This window comes from Bufo bufo, chromosome 6 (genome assembly GCF_905171765.1).
Source record: "Bufo bufo chromosome 6, aBufBuf1.1, whole genome shotgun sequence".
In the NCBI taxonomy this organism is placed as follows: domain Eukaryota; kingdom Metazoa; phylum Chordata; class Amphibia; order Anura; family Bufonidae; genus Bufo; species Bufo bufo.
Window position 1 is genome coordinate 53,075,987 of NC_053394.1, and position 16,559 is coordinate 53,092,545.

At 42.8% G+C, this 16,559-nt stretch overlaps 1 pseudogene; it reads right to left on the minus strand.

The window, feature by feature from the left end:
• Window positions 1–7,280: 7,280 nt before the first annotated feature.
• Window positions 7,281–16,559, minus strand: part of LOC121005492 — a 239,421-nt pseudogene continuing 230,142 nt past the window's right edge.

Here is a 16,559-nt window from a genome sequence, read left to right on the forward strand (position 1 = left end):
ATAAATGACATTTTTCACTTTCAGGTGTAAAATTTTGCAAAAAAACGAACACCTATATTAATTTTTCTCAAAATTTATTGTTCTACATGTCTTTGATAAAAAAATGTTTGGGTAAAAAAAATGGTTTGGGTAAAAGTTATAGCGTTTACAAACTATGGTACAAAAATGTGAATTTCCGCTTTTTGAAGCAGCTCTGACTTTCTGAGCACCTGTCATGTTTCCTGAGGTTCTACAATGCCCAGACAGTACAAACACCCCCCAAATGACCCCATTTTGGAAAGAAGAGACCCCAAGGTATTCGCTGATGGGCATAGTGAGTTCATAGAACTTTTTATTTTTTGTCACAAGTTAGTGGAAAATGATGAGTTTTTTTTTTTTTCTTACAAAGTCTCATATTCCCACTAACTTGTGACAACAAAATAAAAACTTCCATGAACTCACTGTGCCCATCAGCGAATACCTTGGGGTGTCTTCTTTCCAAAATGGGTCACTTGTGGGGTCGTTATAACTGCCCTGATTCTAGGGGCCCAAATGTGTGGTAAGTTGTTTGAAATCAAATCTGTATAAAAATGGCTGGTGAAATCCGACAGGTGCTCTTTGGAATCTGTGCCCCCCCCCCTTTGCCCACCTAGGCTGCAAAAAAGTGTCACACATGTGTATCTCCGTACTCAGGAGAAGTTGGGAATGTGTTTTGGGTGTCATTTTACATATACCCATGCTGGGTGAGATAAATATCTTGGTCAAATGCCAACTTTGTATAAAAAAAATGGGAAAAGTTGTCTTTGCCAGATATTTCTCTCACCCAGCATGGGTATATGTAAAAAAAAAAAGAAAATCAAAAACTTGTGACAAAAAATAAAAAATTCTAGGAACTCGCCATGCCCTCACGGAATACCTTGGGGTGTCTTCTTTCCAAAATGGGGTCACTTGTGGGATAGTTATACTGCCCTGGCATTTTCCAGGGCCCTAATGTGTGGTAAGTAGGTAAATGACCTGTGAAATCCGAAAGGTGCTCTTTGGAATGTGGGCCCCTTTGCCACCTAGGCTGCAAAAAAGTGTCACACATGTGGTATCGCCCGTATTCAGGAGAAGTTGGGCAATGTGTTTTGGGGTGTCATTTTTACATATACTCATGCTGGGTGAGAGAAATATCTCGGCAAAAGACAACTTTTCCATTTTTTTATACAAAGTTGGCATTTGACCAAGATATTTATCTCCACCCAGCATGGGTATATGTAAAATGACACCCCAAAAACCACATTGCCCAACTTCTCCTGAGTACGGCGATACCAGATGTGTGACACTTTTTTGCAGCCTAGAAGCGCAAAGGGGCCCCACATTCCTTTTATGAGGGCATTTTTAGACATTTGGATCCCAGACTTCTTCTCACGCTTTACGGCCCCTAGAATGCCAGGGCAGTATAAATACCCCACATGTGACCCCATTTTGGAAAGAAGACACCCCAAGGTATTCAATGAGGGGCATGGGGAGTTCATAGAAATTTTATTTTTTTGGCACAAGTTAGCGGAAATTGATATATTTTTTTTTCTCACAAAGTCTCCCTTTCCGCTAACTTGAGACAAAAATTCAATCTTTCATGGACTCAATATGCCCCTCACGAAATACCTTGGGGTGTCTTCTTTCCTGAAATGGGGTCACATGTGGGGTATTTATACTGCCCTGGCATTCTAGGGGCCCTAAAGCGTGAGAAGAAGTCTGGAATATAAATGTCTAAAAAATTTACGCATTTGGATTCCGTGAGGGGTATAGTGAGTTCATGTGAGATTTTATTTTTGACACAAGTTAGTGGAATATGACACTTTGTAAGAAAAAAAATATAATTTCCGCTAACTTGGGCCAAAAAAATGGCTGAAGGGAGCCTTACAGGGGGGTGATCAATGACAGGGGGGTGATCAGGGAGTCTATATGGGGTGATCACCCCCCTGTCATTGATCACCCCCCTATAAGGTCCATTCAGATGTCGCTATGTGTTTGCGGATCCGATCCATGTATCAGTGATCCGTAAAAATCATACGGACATCTGAATGCAGCCTTACAGGGGGTGATCAATGACAGGGGGGTGATCAATGACAGGGGGGTGACCAGGGAGTCTATATGGGGTGATCACCCCCCCTGTCATTGATCACCCCCTATAAGGCTCCATTCAGATGTCCGTATGTGTTTTGCGGATCCGATCCATGTATCAGTGGATCCGTAAAAAATCATACGGACATCTGAATGCAGCCTTACAGGGGGGTGATCAATGACAGGGGGGTGATCAGGGAGTCTATATGGGGTGATCACTCCCCTGTAAGGCTCCATTCAGACGTCCGTATGTGTTTTGCGGATCCGATCCATCTATCAGTGGATCCGTACAAATCATACGGACGTCTGAATGGAGCCTTACAGGGGGGTGATCAATGACAGGGGGGTGATCAGGGAGTCTATATGGGGTGATCACCTCCGTCATTGATCACTCCCCTGTAAGGCTCCATTCAGACGTCCGTATGTGTTTTGCGGATCCGATCCATCTATCAGTGGATCCGTAAAATTCATACGGACCTCTGAATGGAGCCTTACAGGGGGGTGATCAATGACAGGGGGGTGATCAATGACAGGGGGGGTGATCAGGGAGTCTATATGGGGTGATCACCTCCGTCATTGATCACCCCCCTGTAAGGCTCCATTCAGACGTCCGTATGTGTTTTTGTGTTTTGCGGATCCGATCCATCTATCAGTGGATCCGTAAAATTCATAAGGACATCTGAATGGAGCCTTACAGGGGGGTGATCAATGACAGGGGGGTGATCAATGACAGGGGGGTGATCAGGGAGTCTATATAGGGTGATCAGGGGTGATCAAGGGTGATCAAGGGTGAATAAGGAGTTAATAAGTGACGGGGGGGGTGTAGTGGTGCTTGGTGCAACATATTACTGAGCTACCTGTGTCCTCTGGTGGTCGATCCAAACAAAGGGGACCACCAGAGGACCAGGTAGCAGGTATATTAGACGCTGTTATCAAAACAGCGTCTAATATACCTGTTAGGGGTTAAAAAAATCACATCTCCAGCCTGCCAGCGAACGATCGCCGCTGGCAGGCTGGAGATCCACTCGCTTACCTTCCGTTCCTGTGAGCGCGCGCGCCTGTGTGCGCGCGTTCACAGGAAATCTCGCATCTCGCGAGAGGACGCGCCGGCGCGTCCAGGCGGAATGAATCAACCACCTCCAGGACGCGTCGCTGCGTACGGCGGTCCGGAGGTGGTTAAAGAGGTTGTCCGGTCCCAAAATTATTTTTATGTGCTCCTAACACCCCTCACCATCCATACATATGCCCCCAATACCTATTTTTCATGTCTGAGCTTTCCTTCCTCCCCTGGAAGACATCACATCCTGGCAGATCTGTTTACTTTCTCCCCTTCTTGTTTTGTTGAATACATAACTTTATTGATACACAAGCCTGGCTGCACTGCACAGAGATGAGTCACAGGCTGGCCACGCCCCCCACTCTGCTCTGTCTTCAGCAGCCACACCTTCTATAACTCCTGTGTCTATCTTTCTACACCCAGACATGAATCTACTTCTCACTCAGTGTCTGAATCCCATCACTGACCGTCCACGGGCTCTTCCTACATCCCAAACACATCTGTATCTAATCCTAACATGTATGTGTGCGATACTTCCTGCGGAAGTGTGTATCTAATCCCATCTTCTATGATACAGCCTGTTGAGCTGTGTATCTAATCCCATTTTGCATGATACAGCCTGCTGAGCTGTGATCTAATCCCATTTTGCATGATACAGCCTGCTGAGCTGTCTATCTGAACCACTTATGCACACGACCGTATCGTTTATCCGCTAAATAAGCATACTGTCCGTGTGAGACCCGCTTTTTTTTGCAGTCCCATTGATTTCTATGGCTTTCAGGTCTGCATTATGAGGACCAGAATAAGACATGTTCTTTTTTTTGCAGATATGACATACAGATGTGGAAAACACATGGACTTCATCAGTGTGCTTTCCACATCCATATATCAGTACAGCAAAAGATAGAACATGTCTTATTCTGGTCCTCATAATGCAGATCTAAAACCCATAGAACTCAATGGCTCTGGGAAAAAAAATGCACATCTCACACAGGCATTATCCTTATTTAGCAGATATGCTACTTGGAGAAAGCAGAATGGATACAGTCCTGTGCATGAGGCTTTATTTTATCTTTTTTTGGTCCTGACTGATGAAGGGTTTATCTTGGGCCAACATGTGTGATACACGTGAGATAAGACTATGATCAGCCTGGGAAAAACAGTCCATGTGTCGCCACATCTCCCAGGCTGACCGCACTCACCTGACCGAACTGACGATTATGACAGTATGTATGATACAGCCAGCTCTTATCCAGGGCTTTTTTTCTGGCGGAACGCACCGGAACGGCGCAGGCACGTGACGTCAGTCCAGTCACTCTGCCGCCTCGCCTGCCCGGCCGGCCTGCATACGATATAGCAGTAGCCCTGTGAGTAGGATATATTGAATGTTATACTACAGAGGGGGCAGCATGAAATCATTATTAATTGAATTACACATTTTTATACTGTACTGGAGCGGCAATGGGGGGTCTGTGGATGACACTGTTAAGGGGTGGGGGGGGCCTGTGGATGGCACTGTTAAGGGGGTGGGGGGGTCTGTAGATGGCACTGTTATGGGGTGGGGGGGGTCTGTGGATGGCACTGTTAAGGGGGGGTCTGTGAATGGCACTGAAATGGGGTGGGGGGGTCTGTGGATGGCACTGTTATAGGATGGGGGGTCTGTGGATGGTACTGTTATAGGATGGGGGATCTGTGGATGCCATCCACAGATCCCCCATACAGTGCCATCCACAGATCCTCCACCCCATAACAGTGCCATCCCCGATCCCCATTAACAGTGCCATCCCCATCTGGGGGTTTCTTTGCTGGGCTGGACTTTTATAGCCCCCCCAAATTTTACTTGCATCCCTGTTCTCTAAAGGGGCGGTTTTAGGGGCGGTCCTAGGGGTGGGTAGGGGCGTGGCCAGGGGAGGGGGGTGAGTTCACCCCACCTTTTCTCTGAAAAAAAAAGCCCTGCTCTTATCTGGTCAGGGGAGCCAGGTTGGCCTGGAAATTGTGGCTGACACATGGACTGAGACATGATTCCTGGGCCGATCACAGTAGTTTGCATGATCCCTATCACTCATACTGAGCTGCCATAACAGTGTCATCCGCAGTGTCCCATAACAGTTTTGAGGTTGTTTGGACGGCACTCCGTGGTTGAGTTCCGGTGCTCAGCGGTAATAGCAATCAAGTTATAGGATATATGCCGGGCATCGATATGATAATCAGATATATTTATTTATTAGATACTCCATCCAAATATAGACATAAGTTAAGGCCAACGTTTCGGTCTCATTCCCGAGACCTTGATCACGGCCTGAATATATGATGTCTCTGGTGTGGTGGATGGTCAGAGACATCATATATTCAGGCCGTGATCAAGGTCTCGGATGAGACGAAACGTTGGCCTTAACTTATGTCTATATTTGGATGGAGTATCTAATAAATAAATATATCTGATTATCAATATCGAGTGCCGCGGTCATATATCCTATATCCCCATAACAGTGACATCTAGAGCACCCTCATAACAGTGACATCCACAGTGCACCCATAACAGTGACATCCACAGATCCCACATAAGTGTCATCCACAGTGCCCCCATAACAGTGACATCCACAGTGCACCCATAACAGTGACATCCACAGTGCACCCATAACAGTGACATCCACAGTGCACCCATAACAGTGACATCCACAGTGCACCCATAACAGTGACATCCACTTTGCACCCATAACAGTGACATCCAGTGCTCCCATAACAGTGACATCCACAGATCCCACATAACAGTGTCATCCACAGTGTCCCCATAACAGTGATATCAACGGGCCCCCATAACAGTGACATCCACAGTGCACCCATAACAATGACATCCACAGTGCACCCATAACAGTGACATCTAGAGCACCCCCATAACAGTGTCACTGTTATGGGAGCACTGTGGATATCACTGTTATGTGGTCACTGTAGATGTTATCTACAGTTCCCCACAACAGTGCCAACCACATTCCCCTATAACAGTGCCATCCACATTCCCCTATAACAGTGCCATCCACATTCCCCTATAACAGTGCCATCCACATTCCCCTATAACAGTGCCATCCACAGTGCCCCCATGTGCCATCCACACTTCCCCTAATGACATCCACAGTCCCCCCAAAGTGCCCCTTGTGCCTTCCACAGTGCCCATGTGCCATCAAAAGTGCTCCTAATGACATCCACAATGCCCCCATATGCCATCCATAGTGCCCCTAATGACATCCACAGTGCCCCCAAAGTGCCATCCACATTGCCCACAAGGGCACCCATGTGCCATCCAAAGTGCCCCCATGTGCCATCCACAGTACCCATGGGCCATCAATAGTGCCCCTAAAGACATCCACAGTGCCCCTATGTGCCATGCACAGTGCCCCCAAAGTGCCCATGTGCCATCCATAATGCCCCTAATGACATCCACAGTGCCCCCAAAGTGCCATACACTGTGCACACAAGGGCACCCATGTGCCATCCAAAGTGCCCCCCATGTGTCATCCAGAGCTCCCCCAATGACCTCCACAGCATAGCAAACAGCCTCTGTGGCTGATCTCTATGCTGTCACCCATGTACAGCGCTTAAATCGAGCTGTACATGAGTCAGTACACTCAGAAGACGGTCGGCGGTCCCGGCACATGCGCAGTAGTGTAGTGTAGCGAGGAAGGCTGTCAGGAGGCGGTGACATCAGTGATGACGTTCCGTCTCTTGCCTCAGGCAGGAAAAGAAGAAGATGGCGCTGGAACGGAAGACTTGAAAATGCTTCTGGAGCGGTCACGTGACCGTGGAGAGAATCATAGGAAGGGCTGCGCTGTGGAGGGTAAGTATTGGTGTAATAACCTTCCTTCTAAGGGGAATGAAGATGGGCAATTTTCAAGTAGGGGCCGGAGAACCCCTTTAATGATATCTCAGGTTAAATAGAAATTACAGACACGACTTTAACAATGTATTATATTTTGATTTTGGTTTTATTTAGTTTTATTAAGTAATCTACAGACTACTAGCCAGTTGAACAGAGTAAGTAAGCATATTTCTACACAATGTGAGACAAATGTTTGTTATTTTATTTAGTGTTCTTATTGTTACTATGACAGCGTTATTGTTTTATCAGGATCTTTGCTCCAGGTGCTGGGTTGTAGGTACTGATACAACCGGTACAACCGGATCTCATCTTGAATTTTCAGACTTTTCTGCTGCCAAACAAATAAGAGAAGTAAGGTTATAAACAGAATAGTAGCATAAGCACACTATACTTTTAATAGGGTAAAGGACTTTTTAGCATGGGCTGACTGAGCAGGCAATCATAGTGAACGAACCATTCATTCTCAATAATTGCCTGTTTGCCAGACGAGTTTAGAGCTGCAGATCAACTCCTCTGTATGTAGGGGACAAAAGATCACTATTGTGATTGTCTTTGGCCTCATCCACTTTATCTGACATTTATGTAGGAAAAAGTGGAACAGGTACATTAAGTATATAATGCTTATTCTGAAAAACATATTTTTCAATGTATTTACACCAGAAAACTGGCAAAAATACATTGATAAATCTCCTTCTCTTCCATCACAAAGCTAGCTGCCTGAAGCCACCACTAGGGGGAGCTCAGTGAATAGGAATTAATACAACTACCGTGAAGCGGGAATAATCTCTTTGCATTGAGCTTCCCCTAGTGGTGGCTGTGTGAAAATGCTGTGTTTTTGCATGGGGAAGAGAAGAGCAAGTTCTTTCTGTATAGACCTGATAATAGTTGTGTGGTCTGCCTCTATTGCAGGTACACCACCGCACATCAGTGATACTTTCACTCGATGAACGGAGGCACCTTTACAAAGGTCAATTATTAGGAACAAGTGTACAAAGTCCGGTCCAGATAATTGACCTGGTAATTTGCCTGTGTGAAGGGACATTGGGGGAATTTATCAAAGCTCTGCACTCCAGAATTCTGGCTTCAAAAAGTTGCAAAAGTAAGGCTTTGTGATGTTTTGGAGGTACTTGCAAAATAGCAATTACAACACTCACTTAAAGGGGTTGTCTCAGTTCAGTAAGTTGCATTTATCATGTAGAGAAAATTAATACAAGACATGTACTAATGTATTGTGATTATCTATATTGCTTCCTTTGCTGGCTGGATTTATTTTTCCATCACATTATCCACTGCTCGTTTCCATGGTTACAGACCACCCTGCAATCCATCAGTGGTGGTCGTGCTTGCACACTATAGAAAAAAGTGTCAGCTTCTCTTTTGTATTTGTGAAGAAAGAGAAAGGTAAGGGTTAATCAGATCTTATGGAAACAGATCCAGAAGATCAGAAAAAGCTAGAGGTTCCAGTGAATTGGGAGTGCGTATTGTTAATGAGAGAAAGGAAGTAAGGTACATGGAGGATACGGTCTATGGGCGGGAAGGCTGCTCGTGGGTTGTACCATGCAGATATAAAATCGGCATGTAAAACAAATATAATAAGAAGAAACAAATAGGATTTTAAAACATTTGATCCTTATGTCTGTTCTAACCCGATTTGCGAGTTTAACCACTCCTTTTTTCATACTATATATGCGAGGCCACTTTTACTAGGATTTAATTAGGGGCTCGGCTACCGCAACTAATAGCATTTAAAGGGATTTGGCGCTCTTGGATGGGACTAAGAACAGGTTGTACCCAGTGGGTTAACCATACGAGCCCACTGCATTCAGCCTCTCTTGTGGCCAGGACCATGGGAGCTCACTTAGGCTGGTGCTTTTATCCTATATTGTGCAAGCACGACCACTGATGATGGATTGCAGGGTGGTCCTGTAACCATGGTAACGAGCAGTGGATAATGTGATGGAAAAATGAATCCAGCCAGCAAAGAAGCAATATGGATACTCACAGTACATTAGTAAGTGGCTTGTATTAACTTTCTCTACTGCCACTCTAATGCACTTACTGAAGTGAGACAACCCCTAAAAAAGTAGGGTGTGTTAGTTATGTTTATTAGTTACATTCAGATTCATCACTGAGACTTACTTTTGCTGGCACAAAGTAAACAAGGTAGACCCCAAATAAAAACGATTTCAGATATTGCCTCATGACAAATTCCTCATTGTCTGATAGAGTAGACACATACATGGACCTTGGTGTAATTTGTTCAGCCATGCTAAGTTTCATTTTATGTACACAAATTTGAAATCTATTTCCTATAGATTAGATCATTTATAGCAAGTGCGGATTCATTTACCATTACTGCAAGGGTGGTTGTAGTCCACAGAAACATTTTCATCTGGAAGACAGAAGTAGCAGCATTACGATCTACCATATATTGTCAAATTTAGAACAATCATATACGCTAAAAAACATACAGTAGGTCGGCCAAGTTAATTGGAAGGAATTGTATAGTTGTATGGTACAATTTAAGGAGTAGGAAAAAAAGAGATGTTTACCTGTCTCATAGTAATCGTAGAGGGATACTGTAGCTGGTTTTAGGTCTTTCACCACACTGTCCTGTTCCACGATGAAGGAGAGGTTTACTGGATTGCGGTCAATCTAAAGTAAGATAATAATTCCATAAGAGAAGCCTTTTATGAATCTGAAGTACCCAAAGATTTAGAAACCACCTTTTAAAAAATAAATAAATAAATAAACCTAACAAATTAGCTAAAGACCAGTAGTTGTGGCTATTTATCATAGAGGAATCTCTGGTGTTCTTAGAGGTAACCTTATGGTAGATTTTCATACTTTAACAAGTGATGACCTTTCCTCAGGATAGGCCATCAGTATCTGATCTGACATTCCGTACCCCCGCCGTTACTCAGGCACCAGGAGCACCCAGTTCCGGCCACTGTGTTGTGAACTGATCTTGTTACTGCAGTGCGGCTCTGATTCATTTCAATAGGATCAGCACTACAGTAATGAGTTCTTTCCACTACACAGTAGACAGAGCTGTGTACTTCCCATTCCAACTTCTAGTGCCAGAGCTACTGGGCACCTGAGTGGCGGGCGTGTGGGGTTCTGGAAAAAATAAATGGTGAAATGCCCCACTTAAAGGCTATTCATATATTTGATTGATTAGCTTAGAAGATTGCTAAGGTGAGGAGAGGGTGGAGATGGAGACCAAGCTCTCCTTTTACTGTTGACGGCACTCTACAGCCTTCTATGTACAGTATGTAAAGCTCTACAGAGGCTGCAGATATCAAACAATGCAATTTTTTAAATAAAACTCTATTGCAAAAAATACTTGTGCATTTAAGTTATAAAAGTTATAAAAAGAATCTGGATGTTAAAATGCAGTAATGAATAATACGGGACCTGGTCCAAGTACAAAGTCACCACATCAGTCTGATTTCACTTCTCTTTATTAACTTGTCCTGCTCCAGCTGTGAAGAAAAATGGTGTTACAAATGGTTTTGCAGTGGAAGGAACACATTTTAATGCAATCTATTAATATTTGATATGGGTTCAGCGTTATTTCTGCACTGGAGGACCTTCGTTTAGCAACGATTTTGCTTTTTTTTATTTTAAGGAAACCGATTGTTTTATTGGATTAAATTCAGTCTGATTTCTGTAGGTCCCTTAATGGTGGCCTTTAGGTTTGTACCATATTATGATTATCAGATTATTACACAAGGTAAATTATTTTCCTTCTTTTCTAAAACTGTATTTTCTGTCTTTTCTCTCACAAGAGGTGTAAGTTAATGCTCTTGTAATTTGACGGTCATGAATCTCCTCCGGCCATGTACCATTTATAATACTCATTTCTTCCAGGGGTCTTTTTGGGACATTCAGGCAACCAGGCCTGGGAATGACTGCTGCTTCTGCATCTCCATAGCTATGCCCTTGTTCATACAGTTATACCTTTAAATATTTGGCTAAAATATTCACAATGAGGAGACTTTAAGTGCAGTCTGCACTACAGTGCATCCGAGGGTTCAGTGACCAGCGGCACGCCAGCCATTGTGAAACTGCAACTTCCTGCATGCTCCATTCACTTCATGTGTGTATGTGGAAGTTGTAGTTTCACAGTCACTGGAGTGCTTGTGGTTTCTTACCTCTGGTGTAATCATTTGGTTCTGTATAAAGAGGTGCTTAATTCTGTCACTTACTTTCCTTACTGTGCTCTTCACCGGAATGTAGCCAGACACCATCTTGACCTCAATAACGGCCATGTTCGATTTCTCCCGAGTACCGATATAACTGTAAGAATAGAAATCCAGACATGACATGTACAGTACAGACCAAAAGTTTGGACACACCTTCTCATTCAAAAAGTTTTCTTTATTTTTATGACTATGAAAATTGTAGATTCACACTGAAGGCATCAAAACTATGAATTAACACATGTGGAATTATATACATAACAAACAAGTGTGAAACAACTGAAAATATGTCATATTCTAGGTTCTTCAAAGTAGCCACCTTTTGCTTTGATTACTGCTTTGCACACTCTTGGCATTCTCTTGATAAGCTTCAAGAGGTAGTCCTCTGAAATGGTTTTTACTTCACAGGTGTGCCCTGTCAGGTTTAACCTCTTAAGGACCGGGCTCATTTTCACCTTAAGGACCAGGCCATTTTTTGCAAATCTGACCAGTGTCACTTTAAGTGCTCATAACTTTAAAACGCTTTGACTTATCCAGGCCATTCTGAGAATGTTTTTTCGTCACATATTGTACTTCATGACACTGGTAAAATGAAGTAAAAAAAAAAAATATTTTTTTCACAAAAAAATACCTAATTTACCAAAAATTTGGAAAAATTTGCAAATTTCAAAGTTTCAGTTTCTCTACTTCTGTAATACATAGTAATACCCCAAAAAATTGTGATGACTTTACATTCCCCATATGTCTACTTCATGTTTGAATTGTTTTGGGAATGATATTTTATTTTTTGGGGATGTTATAAGGCTTAGAAGTTTAGAAGCAAATCTTGAAATTTTTCAGAAATTTACAAAAACTCAATTTTTAGGGACCAGTTCAGGTCTAAGTCACTTTGCGAGGCTTACATAATAGAAACCACCCAAAAATGACCCCATCTAAGAAACTACACCCCTCAAGGTATTCAAAACTGATTTTGCATATATTGTTAACCCTTTAGGTGTTGCACAAGAGTTATTGGCAAATGGGGAGGAAATTTGAGAATTTCATTTTTTTGTCTAATTTTTCATTTTAACCCATTTTTTCCACTAACAAAGCAAGGGTTAACAGCCAAACAAGATTGTATCTTTATTGCCCTGACTCTGCCGTTTACAGAAACACCCAATATGTGGCCGTAAACTACTGTACGGCCACACAGCGGGGCGTAGAGTGAAAGGTGCGCCGTTTGGTTTTTGGAAGGCTGATTTTTATGGACTGGTTTTTTATCATGTCCCATTTGAAGCCCCCGATGCACCCCTAGAGGAGAAACTCCCTAAAAGTGACCCCCATCTAAGAAACTACACCCCTCAAGGTATTCAAAACTGATTTTACATACATTGTTAACCCTTTAGGTGTTGCACAAGAGTTATTGGCAAATGGGGATGAAATTTGAGAATTTCATTTTTTTGCCGAATTTTCCATTTTAACCCATTTTTTCCACTAACAAAGCAAGGGTTAACAGCCAAACAAGACTGTATCTTTATTGCCCTGACTCTGCTGTTTACAGAAACACCCCATATGTGGCCGTAAACAACTGTACGGCCACACAGCGGGGCGTAGAGTGAAAGGTGCGCCGTTTGGTTTTTGGAAGGCAGATTTTGCTGGACTGGTTTTTTGACACCATGTCCCATTTGAAGCCCCCCTGATGCACCCCTAGATTAGAAATTCCATAAAAGTGACCCCATCTAAGAAACTACACCCCTCAAGCTATTCAAAACTGATTTTACAAACTTTGTTAACCCTTTAGGTGTTGCACAAGATTTAATGGAAAATAGAGACACAATTTAAAAATTTCACATTTTTGGCAGATTTTCCATTTTAATATTTTTTTTCCAGTTACAAAGCAATGGTTAACAGCCAAACAAAACTCATTATTTATGGCCCTTATTCTGTAGTTTACAGAAAAACCCCATATGTGGTCGTAAACCGCTGTACGGGCACACGGCAGGGCGCAGAAGGAAAGGAATGACATACGGTTTTTAGAAGGCAGATTTTGCTGGACTGGTTTTTTGACACCATGTCCCATTTGAAGCCCCCCTGATGCACCCATAGAGTAGAAACTCCAAAAAAGTGACCCCATTTTAGAAACTACGGGATAGGGTGGCAGTATTGTTGGTACTAGTTTAGGGTACATATGATTTTTGGTTGCTCTATATTACACTTTTTGTGCAGCAAGGTAACAAGAAATAGATTTTTTGGCACGTTTTTTTTTTTGTTATTTACAACATTCATCTAACAGGTTTTATCATGAGGTAATTTTATAGAGCAGGTTGTCACGGACACGGCGATACCTAATATGTATACAATTTTTTTTATTTATGTAAGTTTTATACAATAACTTCATTTTTAAAACCAAAAAAATGTTTTAGTGTCTCCATAGTCTAAGAGCCATAGTTTTTTCAGTTTTTGGGTGATAATCTTAAGTAGGGTCTCATTTTTTGCGGGATGAGATGACGGTTTTATTGGCACTATTTTGGGGTGCATATGTCTTTTTGATCACTCGCTATTACACTTTTTGTGACATAAGATGGCAAAAATGGCTTTTTTTACACCGTTTTTGTTTTTATTTTTTTACAGTGGTCACCTGAGGGGTTAGGTCATGTGATATTTTTATAGAGCAGGTCGATACGGACGCGGCGATACCTAATATGTATACTTTTTATTTTATTTATGTAAGTTTTACACAATGATTTCATTTTTGAAACCAAAAAAATCATGTTTTAGTGTTTCCATAGTCTGAGAGCCATAGTTTTTTCAGTTTTTGGGCGATTATCTTGAGTAGGGTCTCATTTTTTGCGGGATGAGATGACGGTTTGATTGGTACTATTTTGGCGTACATGCAACTTTTTTGATCACTTTTATTACCTTTTTTGGGAAGTAAGGAGGGCAAAATTTACATTTTCTCATAGTTTTTATTTTTTTATTTTTATGGCGTTCACCGTGCGGGGAAAGTAACATGACCGTTTTATAGATCAGGTCGTTACGGACGCGGCGAAACCTAATATGTGTAGTGTATTTTATTTTTTTAATTTTTATTCAGTGATAAATGTTTTTTTTTTTATCTTAACTTTTTTCACTTTTTTTTACATTTTTGTGACCCAGACCCACTTGGTTCTTGAAGATCCAGTGGGTCTGATGTCTTTATAATACAGTACAGTACAATATATATTGTACTGTACTGTATTTTACTTACACTGAACAGATCTATGCTTTTAGCATAGATCTGTTCAGCACCATGGACAGCAGGATGCCTGAGCAGGTGTCCTGTTGCCATGGGAACCTTCCCCGTCTGCCACAACTTCGCAGACGGGGAAGGGTAAGCACAGGGCTGAGGGGGGCTCTCTGGGGGCTGTCTGGGGGCTCTCTCCCTCTCCATCGGGGGGCTGCAAGGCACAGCAGCCCCCCAATGGAGAGGGAGGGAGCTTCCTGACCGAAGACAGTTAACTTTTTCCATACAGCGGTCCGTACGGACCGCGGTATGGAAAGGGTTAAACGGCTGACATCTGCACAGATGTCAGCCGTTTATACCGGGGTGCCAGCAATGTGCAGAGGGAGGCGGGCGGGGGATCACAATCCCGCCTGCCGCACCGCCCGCCTCCCGCAACGCCCCCACCGCCTGCGCCCCCCCCCCCCCCCCGCACCACCCGCCGGCATAAAATCGTGCAGGGGGGGTGAAAAATATTGATTTTAGCCACTCTAAAGCAAAAAGCGCAGCAAACCTCAGGTCTGAATTGACCTGCGGTTTGCTGCGATCGCCGATACGAGGGGGTCAAATGACCCCCCCCTGCATTGTTACTGGATGCCGGCTGAATGATTTCAGCCGAAATCCCGTTCCGATTAACCCCTTGGGCGCCGGAATACAGATTTCAAGTCAGGACGTACCGGTACGTCCTGGGTCCTTAAGGACTCGGGAAATAGGGCGTACCGGTACGTCCTGGGTCCTTAAGGGATTAATAAGTGGGATTTAATTGCCTTATAAATGGGGTTGGGACCATCAGTGGCGTTGAGGAGAAGTCAGGTGGATACACAGCTGATAGTCCTACTGAATAGACTGTTAGAATTTGTATTATGGCAAGAAAAAAGCAGCTAAGTAAAGAAAAACGAGTGGCCATCATTACTTTAAGAAATTAAGGTCAGTCAGTCAGCCGAAAAATTGGGAAAACTTTGAAAGTAAGGGCTATTTGACCATGAAGGAGAGTGAGGGGGTGCTGCGCCAGATGACCTGGCCTCCACAGTCACCGGACCTGAACCCAATCGAGATGGTTTGGGGTGAGCTGGACCGCAGAGTGAAGGCAAAAGGGTCAACAAGTGCTAAGCATCTCTGTAAACTCCTTCAAGACTGTTGGAAGACCATTTCAGGGGACTACCTCTTGAAGCTCATCAAGAGAAAGCCAAGAGTGTGCAAAGCAGTATTTAAAGCAAAAGGTGGCTACTTTGAAGAACCTAGAATATGACATATTTTCAGTTGTTTCACACTTGTTTGTTATGTATATAATTCTACATGTGTTAATTCATAGTTTTGATGCCTTCATAGTCATGAAAATAAAGAAAACTCTTTGAATGAGAAGGTGTGTCCAAACTTTTGGTCTGTACTGTACATTCATACATTTATATCCATTTTGGTTAATATGAGAAGAAAATTGACAGCATTGAGAATATTTAGTAGTTAGGTGTAATTGTTTTATAGATTTTGATAGGTGAATGGATTGGTCATGATTCGAAATTACCATACATGGTGTAAAAGCGTAGAAGAATTAAAAAAACAAACAAAAAAAAAAAACCACATAAGCAAACTCACAAGGCAGTGATAAGAATTTCAAATTTCGTCACAGGATCCCCCAGACATTCTCTTCTTGAAGAAGATTTTACACTTAAAGAGAAGGTGGCCACACCTTTCGGAGGAGGGCTATTGTACCTTAATACGGCCTGTGATTTAAAAAAGCAATTTTCCATCAAAAAAGGAATAGATCTATAGCACCGTAGAAAAGCATATCATCCCAATTCAGATGCAGAACATTGTATATAATGTTCTGTGGGCAACTAAGTATGATACCTTTTATAGGGTTTGTTTATTGACCTTTTAGGCCATATTGAGCTGATACACAAAAGAGTGCAGATCTGATCCAGGGTCGACTCCCAAGGTCCACATTAATACTAAATGGAGTATTACCTTCTAAGGGTGGGTTCACATCATGTTTTATGCATCGATTTGACTTATATGTTACAAAAAAGGCAGCACACCACGTTCTTGTATCCTGCACAGTCCGGTAAAAATAAAGTTGACTTTTTTTTACAATGGTACAAT